We start from the raw sequence: 14,624 nt of genomic DNA on the forward strand, positions 1-14,624 counted from the left end.
TGGCCTTGCATGGCGTACCAGTATCTATTATCTCAGATCGAGATACTAGATACACATCTCATTTCTGGAAGAGTTTCCAACAGTCTCTGGGCACTCAATTGAATTTCAGTACGGCTTACCATCCTCAGACGGATGGGCAGAGTGAGCGTACTATTCATACGTTGGAAGACATGCTGCGTGCGTGTGTAATCGATCTAGGAGGTAGTTGGGACAGGCATTTACCGTTGGTCGAGTTCTCCTACAATAATAGCTACCATACTAGCATTAAGGTTGCGCCTTTTGAGGCACTATATGGTAGAAAGTGCAGAACGCCCATTTGCTGGGCAGAAGTGGGAGATACGCAATTATCAGGTCCTGACTTAGTCTTCGAGACAATGGACAAGATTGTCCAAATTCGCGACCGCCTGAAAGCTGCTCGAGATAGGCAGAAGAGCTATGCGGATGAAAGGTGAAAACCTCTCAAGTTTGAGGTCGGCGATAAAGTTTTGCTCAAAGTATCACCTTGGAAAGGGGTGATGCGATTTGGCAAGAAAGGTAAGTTGAGCCCAAGGTATATAGGACCATTCGAAATCATCGAATGTGTAGGATCAGTGGCTTACAAGTTAAACTTACCTGAGGAGCTCGATGGTATTCATAATGTATTCCACGTCTGCAATCTGAAGAAATGTCTAGTTGACGAGTCGCTAGTCATACCACACACGGATGTGCATATAGACGAGAGCTTAAAATTTGTGGAAAACCTGTGTCGATTGAGGATCGACAGGTAAAGAAGCTTCGGAGAAAGCTTGTGCCTATTGTCAAGGTAAAGTGGGATGCTCGTAGAGGTCCTGAATATACATGGGAGTTAGAGTCCAAAATGCAGGAAAAATACCCTCATTTGTTTCCTTAAATCTCGAGGTCGAGATTTCTTTTAAGGGGGTGAGGATGTAACACCTCGAAAATTCATGTCCTTTAAAATAAAGACACGTGTCATGAGAGACAGACGTGTCAGGAAAACCGGGTCAAATAAAAAGATGTATGGTAGGATTTTTAATAAAAAGGGCGTCATGTTATTAAAATACCTCTGAACGATCCAAAGGGCGACATGTTATTAAAACACCTCTGAGCGACCCGAATTCATAAATCCCAAGACCCTTAAATGGTTTGATAAACATCTTATATGCCAACCGGTTGTTCCAAATAAATAAAGTTCCATCATTATTATGGACTTCGGATTAATAGGTTTGTTACTACTGAAAATGCTAAATAAAGTCCTTGTAAATAGGGAATCAAGAATAGTTATGTAGCTTATTAAACTATTATGAGAATCCAAGACATGTTCTTGGTATTTCCGTCATCTTGTAAGTCCCTTAAGAAGTCAATTAAAGGAGGGGACATGTAAGAACCATCCAAGCATGCAATGGCTGAGCAGATGGCCCCACAACTGAAAAAGATGGACTGAATTCGGAATTGTTTTGGTTGCATGGTCATGACTTAAAAGTTTTAAAAAGTTTTGTCCTCTGATCACCGGTTACGGACCGCAAGGCCCTAGTCTTACGGTCCGTAAGGAGGGTACCTGGGCGATTTCAGCAAGGGTCGGTTACGGACCGTAACTGTTTCAGCATACGATCCGCAAGAGGAGCTTACGGACCGCAAGGCCTTAAGCTTACGGTCCGTAAGGCAGTCGCTGGCAGCAGAAAATGGACGGCTGCCTGTTCAGCCTGTTACACCGACTTAAATGAATGGTTTTCGAAACCAGGGACTTGCTAGGAGTATATAGCATCATAGAGACACCTGGGATGATCTTGTAACCACTCTAGACTATCTTGGCATCATCTTGGACCTCAAGGTTCACTATATAAGGGATTGAAGTTGTGAACACTTTACATGCTCACTTGCAACTTTGGTTCAAGACTTCTCTGGAATTTCCTTGGACAGCAACAAGTTCTCATTAAATCCCTAATCCTTCTTAGGACTCTTGTAAGTGTCCTTAACCTCTTTTAAGTTGTTTTAGCTTAGTTAATTAGCTAAAAGTCAAACCGTCGTAATTAAGGTTTGAATTCGTGATTAATTAAAATGTGCTCTGTCAAATCACGAATTAAAGATACCTTTAAGTAGGTAATTATGTGGGTAACAAACCCTCAAAAGGGTATTTCCAGAATCCCACTCTAACTATGCTAATTGTCGAGTCAAAGCTTATTATAAAAAGTCAACAGAAAGGTTATTTGCGAATTAATGCATAATTAGCAATGTAGGTTACATGCAACCTGTTTGATCAGTAAAATAACTTGGTAATTAATGTAAGAACATGTTCCAACATGTTCAACTCGACAATTTTCAGTTTAGGCTCGGTTTGGAACCGAAAGTCGCAAAGTTTGACTTCTGCTTTGACTTTCAGTTCTGACCCGTTTAAGCCAAGATTAGGATTGCCTTAGAGCTTCTTTTGAACCTATTTACATGTTAGTATAACTCTCTGAGATTATACAACTTGGTTCATTGGATATCCTTTTCACATGCATGTTTCTGTTAATCGCTTATATGTTGACCATTATGCCCATTTGACCTTAAAACGTGATTTTTGAAAATATAAAAGGGTAGACACCTTAGCTATTGATTTATAAACTTGGACCCAAAATTTGAAGTCAGTTTGAGGTCTAGATTAAGAGTTATGCTCAATAGCGTAATTAAGGGCTTCTTTGATAATTAAATAGCGTAAATTATGTATAGCCTATCAAAACCCAAATTTTTATACCAAACTTTTTACCCACTGTTATAAAATAATATTTTGGGATTTTTGGTGATTTTTATTTATTTTTAGGCTGAGCATAACTTAATGTTCTAAGATTAATTCGGTTTATACCGGTTTTGCCCCTTTTAGCCATAAAATGAGTTTTACAAATCGTTTTGACCTCAAACCAATTTCTACTGATTTGTTATGATAAATAAATTATTTTGAGCCTTCTGGAATACTAAAAATATCAGCTTTTTACAGAAAACCCGGAAATGGCTCCAAATCGCCTTTTTAGGCATTTTTAACGCATAAGTGTGCACTAGAGCCTTTTTAAGCTTAAGGGTTTGAACCTACTGATGTAATTAGTAAATTTTTATATTCTAAACAGTAGGCAAATGTTTTGAACTCAGAATTCCAGAATTGACCTTTAGGCACATGTGAAATTACCAAAATGCCCCTGCGGTGCATAGTAAGGTTAAAGATAATAAATTTCACATAAATTTGATACCCTACTGTTATAACTTAGTAAATTAAGTATATTTACTAATTGAATCAGACCTGTAACTCAGGTTATCATTTTAACCCTTTTACACCTTATAAAATGACCAAAACGCCCTTATGAGGCATAGTTTTGGTTTAAAATCATTTGGGGCATAATGGAAGGTATCATTCTGATATCACAACATATTTTGAGCATATTGACTTCAGAAACTTGTATTTGACTCTTATGGTTACTCGTTACGCATTATACGCGTTCGGATCGGCTTATGTGACTAGTTTGGCCATATTAGCCGAAACGGGTCAAACCATATCTTTTTGGTCTCAAAATCCAGAATGTGATTATGTTACCCATATAAAACAAGTGTGCAAGCTTGTTGGGACAAAACCACATTCTAAAACGGTCTTCGCCTTATTGTGCATTTAAAACCGTAATCTTTATATAAAACTAACTGGTCTAAGCTTAAGACCCGTTAGGATTCTAATAGGTTATTAAAACCTTAATTTCCAGATCTAGGAGCCCAGTAAAAGCTACGTGCACTCGTTATATTTGGTTTATACTTTGCTCAGGTAAATACGTTTAACTTATTTTCCCTATACGGGCTTGGGGTACGGTATATAAAATACCGCTTGGTCGGGGAATTGACCTTAACCGGTCTTGGTTATGCGCAGTCAAATTAACCCGTTTGAAAATGCTGTTTTGTTTGTTTAACGCCTTTGGGGGCTTAATGACCATGTCCCGGATATCCTTGGCATCATTCAAAGAATGGCCACGACCTTAGCACTCGGGTGTAGGCGTACACCCGTAGTGTTGTACAACATGTATAATTGTCGGTACGAGAGAAGTCTCGCGGCGGAATTATATTAAGTGGTGTGTCTATTAATCTTTAACCCGGCATGACCCGGGCTACCGAACGCAGAACGAACATGTAATTCTTTTACAAGATTATTAAGCAAATAATTATCCCAAGTTATAAAAAGTTTTATGCCACGAGCATTTTAAATCAATTTTAAACATTTTCAAAATGAGTCAGTTAAATTGTATTTACCAGTGTAAACTGACGTATTTTCCAAAAAGACTAAGTGCAGGTACTACGCGTAATAGGCTGGTCACTCCTTAAGCATCCATAGAAGTCTCGCAAGCTTAGGATGCATGAAGTCTGTTGAAATGAAGTTTCCTCTTTATTTGATTCTGCCTGTGGATTCTATTTCGACATTTTGTGATACTCGAATATTACAATAATTTAAGTTGAAATGAATCTATCTTTGCTTCCGCTGTGCATTATAATTTGTGTTGTTTGACTATGATGATATCAACCAAGTCACGTTAATCCCCCACCGGTGACACGTGGAAATTAGGGGTGTGACATGAACCGTGGCATACGCATCATACCAGAATTTCTTTGGTATCCGAGCATGAAACAATAAAGCTCAAGCTACCTCAGAAAGATGGCGGTTTTTCCGCTCAGCAACCCCATTTTGTTGGGGAGTATAGGGACATGAAATGCGATAAGCGATGCCAGAATATGAAAGAAAACGAGCCATAGATCCACGAATGAGCTCAGGAGCACCATCACACTGAAGATGCTTGATGGTGCAGGAGAAAAGGTTCTCAACAAGCGGTTTGAAATGCCGAAAACAATCAACCGCTTGAGAACGACAAGTCAAAGGATACATCCATGTAAATCGACTAAAATCATCAATAAAATTAATTAAATATCGGTATCCATCTCTAGACATAGCAGGTGAGGCACCCCAAATATCACAATGTATAATATGTAAAGGTAAAGTAGAATGCGATACCACAGATGTAAAAGGCAATCTAGTCGATTTTGAAACACTACATGCATTACAATGTGTGTGTGTGTGTGTTTTTGTTTGTCAGATGTAAAAACGAACATCTAGACAAAACATCATCAGACGGATAACCCAACCGGGAATGCCTAGTCTCATGAGAAGCAGATGTGAAAGCAGCAAGTGAATACAACTGATGTGGGCTACCACACGTGTGGTGAAGAAGCTGTCCAGTTAAGGTCTGAACATGCAAACCAAGATGTGAAAATATGACAGCAATAGGATGCTCAATAACAAGCTGTGTGATAGATAAGAGGTTCTTGGCTAAGCCAGGAACCACTAACACATGTCGCAATAACAAAGCATGACTAGATAAGTGTAATAATGAGCTACCGATATGAGAAATAGAAAGTGACTTACCATCACCAACAACAACTTTCTCAGAGCCGGTATAAGGAGTAGCATAAAAAACAATCGAGGCATCAGCGGTCATATGAGCAGTCGCTCTAGAATCCGGAATCCATGAGTCAATTTGCTCGCAAACACTCGAAAAATCAGCACTGAGTCCAAAGTGTGGGCTAGATTGCTGAGTGGAAGCCCAATGCGCTAAATGAGAAGACCCACATACATCACTAGTAGTAGAAATAGGCTGTGATCCACTAAAAAATGTGGAGAAATTGTTGGGTTAGAGCCCAATATGCCGGAAAACTGCTGATCAAGTGAAGTTGGACCAAAGCCTAATCCAGAATACTGACTGATCGTATCACACGAGTCAAACATCCCCAAATCATTAGAAACCCTAGTTCTGTTTTCAGCCATTTGCGCAGAATCACCATTGCCACCACGTTGATAAAACGATTCTTCTATTCTATTCCATAATTCAGAGGCCGAATTAGTACCTTTTGCGAGATCAATCAATGATAATGAAAGTTTTGTAGTCAAAAACTCAGAAACATAGCCATCTAATTTATTCCAGTTCTCACGTTCTTCAGTATCGAGTGCAGGAGCAGGTATCTTACAGTTTAAATGCTTCAATAATCTATAAATCTTCAAAATCGTTAATACTTGATGCTGCCAGTTCAAGAAATTTTCATTGTCAAGCATGATAGTCATGAAGTTTTTGATGTTAGGCATATTATTGTTTGATTTTGATGTAAAACTGACCGGAACTGTAACTGATTTCTCAGAGTATGCTCTGATACCATAAAGAGAATATCAGGCTCAAGAATCTCAATCTCATATCATAAGTGGTAAGTAATATCAATACAAGCCCTCTATATATAGGAGAACAACTATACAACTAATCATGATAACTAAGTCAACTAACTCACATGCTCTAACTATCTAACCACCTCTGTATACTCTAATAATATGTTTATTCCTTACAGCTAGGACCGGAAGTTGACCGATTTTCCAACATGAATTGAACTATTTGACCGTATACATTGCAAAAGTTACCCCATAAAATCAAACTAATGTTTATTCCTTACATAGTTACATGTGTCTCTATAGACGACCTTTAGTTTCCTAACAAGAAATCTATTACTTTGACATAGAGTATACAACAAATATGGGGTGTGGAGCTCTAATATCGTTCACTTGATTATCAGACCAAACATGGATCAAACTAGTTATCCATATTACTAAATGTCCGGACCATATAATGTTGGATCACAACCCGTGGCATATAGCCTAATCAGTGGCATCTTGGGGTTGGGTTAAGACTTAGAGACCATTAGGTCCTCGGTTTGTTTCCCAAAATGGGGTTTTCCCAGATTTATTGGTTTTCCTCCTGAATTGGTGTATAAGCATTATTGCCTATTAGGGATGGATATAACCCGGTTGTTCCGTTGGTGGCACGATGATACTTCAGTGGTCCGTCTGTGATCCAAATTTGCTGTTAAAAAATGTTGGATCACACTTCATTTGTACTACTTAATGTTGACGTCCAGAGACCCGAAAAGAAAGATCATGAGTGATACTTGATAAGACACAACACGCCATTAACTAGGTTATCAATATGTGATACTTCACATGTCCAAGCAATACCGTGACCAATGGACTATGCGACAACGTTGTATCTAGTGTGCCCGCACACTCTATATGGCCAACAATGATAGAAGGGTCTGAAAGGACCCTGACTATAAACACCTTCTTCTAGAAGAAACACAAGTATTTGGGTTTTCTTCAATGAAGCTATCCGATTGCTTCTTTTGTTCCAGTTTTAAAGGAAGAGATCATCGGCTGATAGTTTGTAACTTTGTATACAGTTCTACGAACGATATCTCATCTGGACGAGGTAAAAACTATTTCAAATGTTGTTTTAACCTTGTTTTCTAACTAAATGTGTTTGGTTTGAGGAAATCTCGACAACTACATAACTGAGCTTCATATCAACTGTTATCAACTTATCAAATCAATTTGACTTGCTAGCAATATATAGCTCTCACGTTTCTGTTCAAAGAAAACAAGAGCTGATCACTGGAAAATAGCAAGGTATTATTTTTTTAAGTTTATTTAGATTAAAAGTGCTATGAGCATGTCAAAATATATGAAGGTTTCCATATTCATTGTGAAGTGCTTTACGAATTATTTTGAAATGAATTAGTTAAACTGTCTAATGCTAATTTCATCTTTTGTTCTGAACCATGATACGTTGGGATATACTATACACATAGATTTGCATTTTTGGGCATTATATTATAGATTTAGGATCAAATACAAAGGCTCCGATTGACCTCATTCAAGCAACATTGGAACCGTCTCATCGAACTCTATGATGTGAAATTTTAAGTTTTCACTTTTGGATTGATAGGTTGTAGATTTTAGAATTTAGAATTCTTGTTTATTATCATTGTGTCTTTTCTATATTTGCGTCATTGTGTCTTTTTTGCGACTCATTGTGTCTTTTTTCCTCGACATTGTGTAATATTTTTCGGCATTGTGTTATATTTTGTTCGACATTGTGTCATCTTGTGTGATCCATTGCTTCTTTGTACACTTCTTATTTTTAAAAGCCTTTGTAGAATAACTTAACCATTATATTATATTAGGATAAGGATCATTACATAACACTAACTATTGCGAGAACAAAAAGAAAACTCTAAAACACTAAATTTTAAGATTTAAGGTTCATATTTTTAAAATTTTATGTTTCTTACATTCATATGTGTATTATATATACATAAAAAATCATAATTTTTTACCTACACATAGCCTACATACATGTTGGCAATTTAACCTATACATAACCTACATAAGTGTAGGTTATACAAAAAGTGAAAATTTTCTATATTTTGTTTTGAATTCTAGTGTAAGAAACAATAAATTTTACATTTGTAACATTTTCATTTTCTTTTTAAGTTTTTAGGATTGAAAAAATGGATGATTCATTGTGTTCTGCGTGTTCTCACAATATTTAGTGTTCTGCATAGAACCTTCCCCATATATATTATACTATAACAATTATCAGCTTTTGTAAATGTGAATAGTAACTTTGACTTTTTTTCTTTTTAATATTTAGTTCAATTACACACCTTATACTATAAATAATATTTGTTTTTAATCCAATAGTTTATAACAGTTACCAACGTGTGTGAACATTAACTTTGACTTTTTATAAGTTTCTATTACACACATTATACTTTAAATAATATACATTTTTAATCTTAGAGTTTTGTTTTTTCTTATAACTTTTGTTCGTTCGTTTTTTATAACGACTAAATATGCGGTTGCGTTAAGATTCTTTATTCACTTCAGTTTTAAAATGTTTATATTATCTGTAGAGTCGTTTATAACTTTTCATCTATGATATATGTTAGAAAAATATATTGGATTTTCTCTTTTGGTTGCTTTATTGAGTGCTGCTACCGTACCGATATCGTAACGAAACGAATAGACACTGACTGAATCCCCGCCGCGTAACGCGGAAGAATTTTGCTAGTTATTTTCTCTTTTGGTTGCTTTATTGAGTGCTGCTACTGTCACACCCCCGAAATACCACCCATGGAAAACTCTGCTAGGCGTGTGACAAACCAATAACGAGCCACTAATCATGTTGAACCAATCACAAGTTTAAAAATGAAATTGCCAATTAATAATGAAAAGTACTATCAATAAGTTTAAATGAAACCCAACATGTTCAGCGGAAGCAAATAGAAAACCATAGTTAAACTTTTTCAAAACCAATATATAGTATCAATAATTCCATCACATGTATCCATCCAGATCGACCCACAACCACTCCAGCTACACCAGACAGCAAGTTCCAATTCAAGACATCTAACGACCTGCGAGCATGCAACAAGTGTATCAGACAACGCTGGTGAGTTCATAGTTTTACGAAAACGTTGGTTACCGAGTGTTTAGTTAATCCATTGAATTTAATTCCGAAAGCAATGTTGAAAACAATGTTGATAATACCCCAATAAAAGACGGCTTCTGATTATTTTGCCCTTTCTCCAATGCTCCTATCAAAGCATTGGTCATGACTAGGTCATTAGTTCAACACCCGTCCTCCCAGGTACGGGGTGAGGTTGCCAAACCTAAGTAGCGCTACTAACTAATACCATGTTACCTTCCAGGTAACCAAACAACACGGAGGGACTTTAATGGTGATAGGAAGAGTATATTATCCAACATTCCCGTTTTTACCCAAAAGACTTATCCCTCCCAAGGATTCCCACTGACTGTCCCAACCACCGGGACGCATGCTCAAGAGAGATGAACTCACCTTTGTTTTGCTCGGTAAGTTTATAACACGTATTCCAAGTTGGTTAATTAGTCCCTATTGTAATTACCATAATAATCAGTTTCGTATGCACATCAAACACGCATCTCATACACAATTAATTCACGTACACCTTGTTTGCATATCGCACAATTATTGGACATGTAGCAGGTAGTTCGCGTCATACAATAAATCTAACAACACAACAGTAGATAATTTAATCAAGTTAGCAAGCCTCTTCAATTTCATGTGATTCATTGCCACCCATCGGCCCAGTTTCGAATTGCCAACACAACACAATGTAAACTCTAGTTTAGTATTCTAACTGCACGGCCCACTAGACTGCGGCCATAAGTCTCCTAACTCAATCCGTCCCACATTGACCCACTCTTAAACCCAGCCCAGCTGCGGCCCAAACTCAAATGCTTACCAGTTGTATATGTGGGTTACAGTTTCGCAACAGGCCCAACTAAAGGTTTATTCAAGATCACAGCCCCACCCAACATAAAATTAGAGAGTTGACTGGCCCAACTGACCCAGCCCATCCCGGTCATGCCACTCGGTTGTCCCGGGTCAGTTTCACGGCCCTTATATTTTTAATAATGACTTGTTTGATTGGGCTCAACTAACATGTTAAGCATCAACTGCGAATATCTAACTTAAATTATGCTAACGATTGTTAACCATGCTACCCTCCGGACGACATAACGACATTAATTAGTTGATTGAACCCAAATAAGTAATTATCAATACAAGTAAACCTCTAACAGACCATTCATCTTCTAAACACGGTTATTGATCCATCAATAATCAACTTAGCTACCAAATCTACCAATATCAATCGACTATGGGTTCGTATACACGTTTCGCCTAAGTCAGCATTATTGATATCATGCACCCTAAATATTTACTATCAAGCCATCACCATAATATTTCTTGATTAGGTCTACCAATGAGTTTAATAAAGTGTTTATTATTATTACACATATGATGTTTACATAAACACACATCGCACCAAAGATTATAACGTCACATAGCATCTTAAATTGCACATTATAACATATCAAGATCATGTAATCATCGCTTAATACAACACTAACATATTATAACTAGTCTGTTTATATTATGCTAGTGTATCCATGGTTCTTTATCATATGTTCATGCAACCCTAACGCATATGACATCACATACAAGCATAAACCACAGCGACAGGCATGAATCGATGCACTAATGAACCATGATCATGCAAGAATCACAATCATCCATATAACTTAATCAACCAGAACATCATACTTGTTCACATATAATAAAAACAATCAACAAAATAAAGTAACACTAACCGAACACATGATGGAATAGAGAGTGGGGCCTGCCGTCGACTTCAAAGAAGGATGGGGGGGTTTAGGGTTTGCAACGAGTTATGTATTACAACACTTAATTTACGTATACATGGAGAAAGAAGGGGGTTGGGCTGAATTCAATTACAAGTGGTGGCGGCCCAATTAAATTTATCTTGATTGCTCCATTGTCAAATTCATCATATTCAAAGTAGATCACGTGAATATCAGATTGCATTCAATATTGGTCCAATAGCTTTAATCCATGAGTTTGAAAGTTAATTCAATAAATGTTGCATTGACAAAGTGTGGCTTCAGAATCTTATTTGTCCACCAAGTGATCGGCCCACTTACACATTTCGTCCACGGTTCAAGGTGATTAATGCAACTGATTGCATTTTTTTGGCGGCCCATGTTAGTTCAACAGTTCATTCAACATGCACAAGTTTACAACACGAACAATTATGAAAAGGTAGTGTGAAACAAGTAACGTGTCGGGGAAAGGCCTTGAAAGCTCGAGTTGTCACATCATCCCCAACTTGAAAGAAATTTCGTCCCGAAATTTGATAAGCAAGCACAAAGAAGTGAGGTGATAGATCAAGATGGTTGTAGATTTTCCTCAAGTGCCTCATCATCCCCAACTTGAAATGGAATTTCGTCCCGAAATTCGCCAGTGCTACCAGAATTAGATTGGTTATTAGGAAAAAAAATTGAGGATACTTAAGCGTCATCTGACCCTCGTGTTCCCACGTGAACTCCGGTCCACGTCTTGCGTTCCAACGAACTCTCTCGATTGTCGTACAACTATGCTAACGAACCTTGACCTCCTGGTCCATGTTTTCGATAGATTCCTCAACATTTGCAACATGTCTTTAACCTCAGACGCTAACAAAGGTATGACAAGCGTTCCATCGAACAAACACCGCCTTAGATTCGAGGCATAAATGATATCATGTACGTTACCCAATTCATCGTGTAACTCGAGTTTGTAGGCGACGTGACCGATTCTTTCCAGAATTCTGAATAACTCAGTGTACATAAATTAGGCTTGCCACGCTTCCCAAGCGTGCCACACCCTCCCAGGGTGAGACTTCCAATATGACACGTTTGCCTGCAGCGAACTCCCGGTGTCTCCTAAGTCATCCGGGTTCCTGGCGATCACGCGTTGTCGCCACACAATTTCCAATACCGTGTGTAAGTCCTAGACCCGTGATTAGGTTGTCTTACACCTCCATCCACAAGGAGATTTATCATCCACGTAATGCCTCAAACGGAGCTGTATGCATACTAAAATGGTAACGACTGCAGTAGAGCTTACCCAAAGATAAGTATCCTTTCCATATGTTTACTAAAGTCAATCACGCACATGCTCACAGCATGTCTTCGTGTGTCAGGATGGCTCGTTACTCTATCCGGTTGTCCTACAGTGATAAGTAATGTGTTGTGTATTGCCTGTCATAAATCGGATATAGTTAAAAAAATCAGGGGTAACAGGAGTTGGCACCTCGTGCCAAAAGCCGCCTCTCTCAGAGGAACATTCACAACTGTGAAGACTCGTCAGTTTTCTTGATTGCAAGAAAGTGTGCTGGTAACTTGAGTCCATCAATGATCACCCAGGTGATAATGTTACCGTTTCGAGTTGTAAATAGACCAGTGATAGAATCCATGGCAGTCTGTCCTCATTTCCATACATGTGTTTCTGGTTGCTAATATCCCACCTTGACTTTCCCACAAGTCAAACATCGTTCTCATGCGTTGCTATGTGGGCCTTCAGGCCCGGTCATCCATACATGGTCTTCAGGTTTTAATTCATCCTATCCAAAACACAAATGAATAGGATACCGACATCCGTGTGCTTTGCCAGCACCAGTTCCCAAATGTTGTTGTATAGTGAGGTCCATATTCGTTCCATGAAGTAGCAAATACCATCCGCGTACACAAATTGCCACATCGATGAACTTGGGTAAGTTCACCCCGAAGAGCAATTGGAGCAACGCGAGACTGGTCGGAAAGTCTAGAACGCAACCTAATCGCAGTTTTGCCGGATCAATCTCGCAATCAAATCATTCGATAAGTGGCTCGAAATCATCATGTGTTTAGAAATCTCTAACGCTAGTTGTTGTCAATTGTGTGAACTTCTATCAGCTGGTGTGGATCGCCTATTGTGGATTCGCTAGACGAGTATCGAGAATCACTCGCCGCCTTCCACTCTTAACGCGCCTCGCACCTAATCCATCAACTCAATACTCTTATCGCGGTTCGCTATTACTTATCAATGCATGCCTTCTACGTGTCATGTTAGCACGCAAGACCTCGCTTCACGAGATGAAACTGATAAGGTTGAAACATGGTGATGTTTTGACCATATTAGTTGACTTTTGTGGAAAAAGGCCGTGTGGGCTAGCATTAGTACTAATTGGGGTGTAATCAGTTCAATCAATCGTCTATCACTCGCAACGCAACAATCGTCGCTTATCAATCTGTTGGAATCTATTGTCAATCGATGTTCGAATGTTACTTGGAAGTCATCGCAGGTGGTGTAATGTTAGGGTGCATGACATTGCTTCACAAGATAAAACTAATATGGAAACATGGTGTTTGTCATATTAGCAAGTCTTGTGGAAACGTGCCATGAGAACTTCGTGTGGAATCAAATCGAAATCTCATTTACCCGAATCAAAATCGTGTCATTCGTTGCCCAACCAAGCATACCATATCCGCGTCGTGCGACCGGACTACTCGCACCCGCTGCCTACGCTTGGTTTGCATCCAACTTATTTCTATTCAAAGCTCGGTCTAGCACCTCATCGCTAGGATCAAGGAAATCGAAATTCTATCTGTGTCGTATCGGCACACGTGACACCGCCGCACGAAACAGAGATAATATGGGTAAAACATGGTGGATACGCCGCTGGTACTTCCTATATATAAGTGTTTTAGTCATATTAACAAACTTTCGTGGGAAGTGCCACGTGGGGCCCGATGTAAATTGTTTTCCGTATTATTAAAGAAAAACCCAATTTATAAACTTTGTTAAAAACCGTTGGACAGGTGAAATTTCCTCATAACATGGAACAGACATCAAAGCAGGTTAGCTCCGTGCCCGATGAAAATTTCATAAGTCCAATTCTTTTCTTAAAAACCTTTGCAATGACCGACAGGAATCTTCCCGAGAACGAGGGTTCGACCGTCGAGTTCCGCTCGAACCCACGATGTAGGAAAGTTTTCTTAAAACTTATTTTGCCACCTGATTCTTTTAAAATGTAAAACTCAAAACCTGTTATCAAATAACAAAACCCTCCACATAGCGCTGGTGTGGACATCAAAATGGTCGACACCGCGCCATGAGGAGATTTTTCTTAATTAACTTCGGAAATTAATCGAGTATTGGTAAGTTTAAAACGCTATGGAATTGCTTTTTGTGTGTGTTGTCACTTTTAACTAATCGAATCGTATCTTCTCTCCGTTCTCACTCGTCAAATCTTAATCGATCGCTCGTTATCTAGACGCTATTAATCTCTACTCTCAATCGCATCAACTCTTACGACCCTACTAT

The sequence above is a fragment of the Helianthus annuus genome, chromosome 13, assembly GCF_002127325.2.
Source record: "Helianthus annuus cultivar XRQ/B chromosome 13, HanXRQr2.0-SUNRISE, whole genome shotgun sequence".
NCBI lineage: Eukaryota > Viridiplantae > Streptophyta > Magnoliopsida > Asterales > Asteraceae > Helianthus > Helianthus annuus.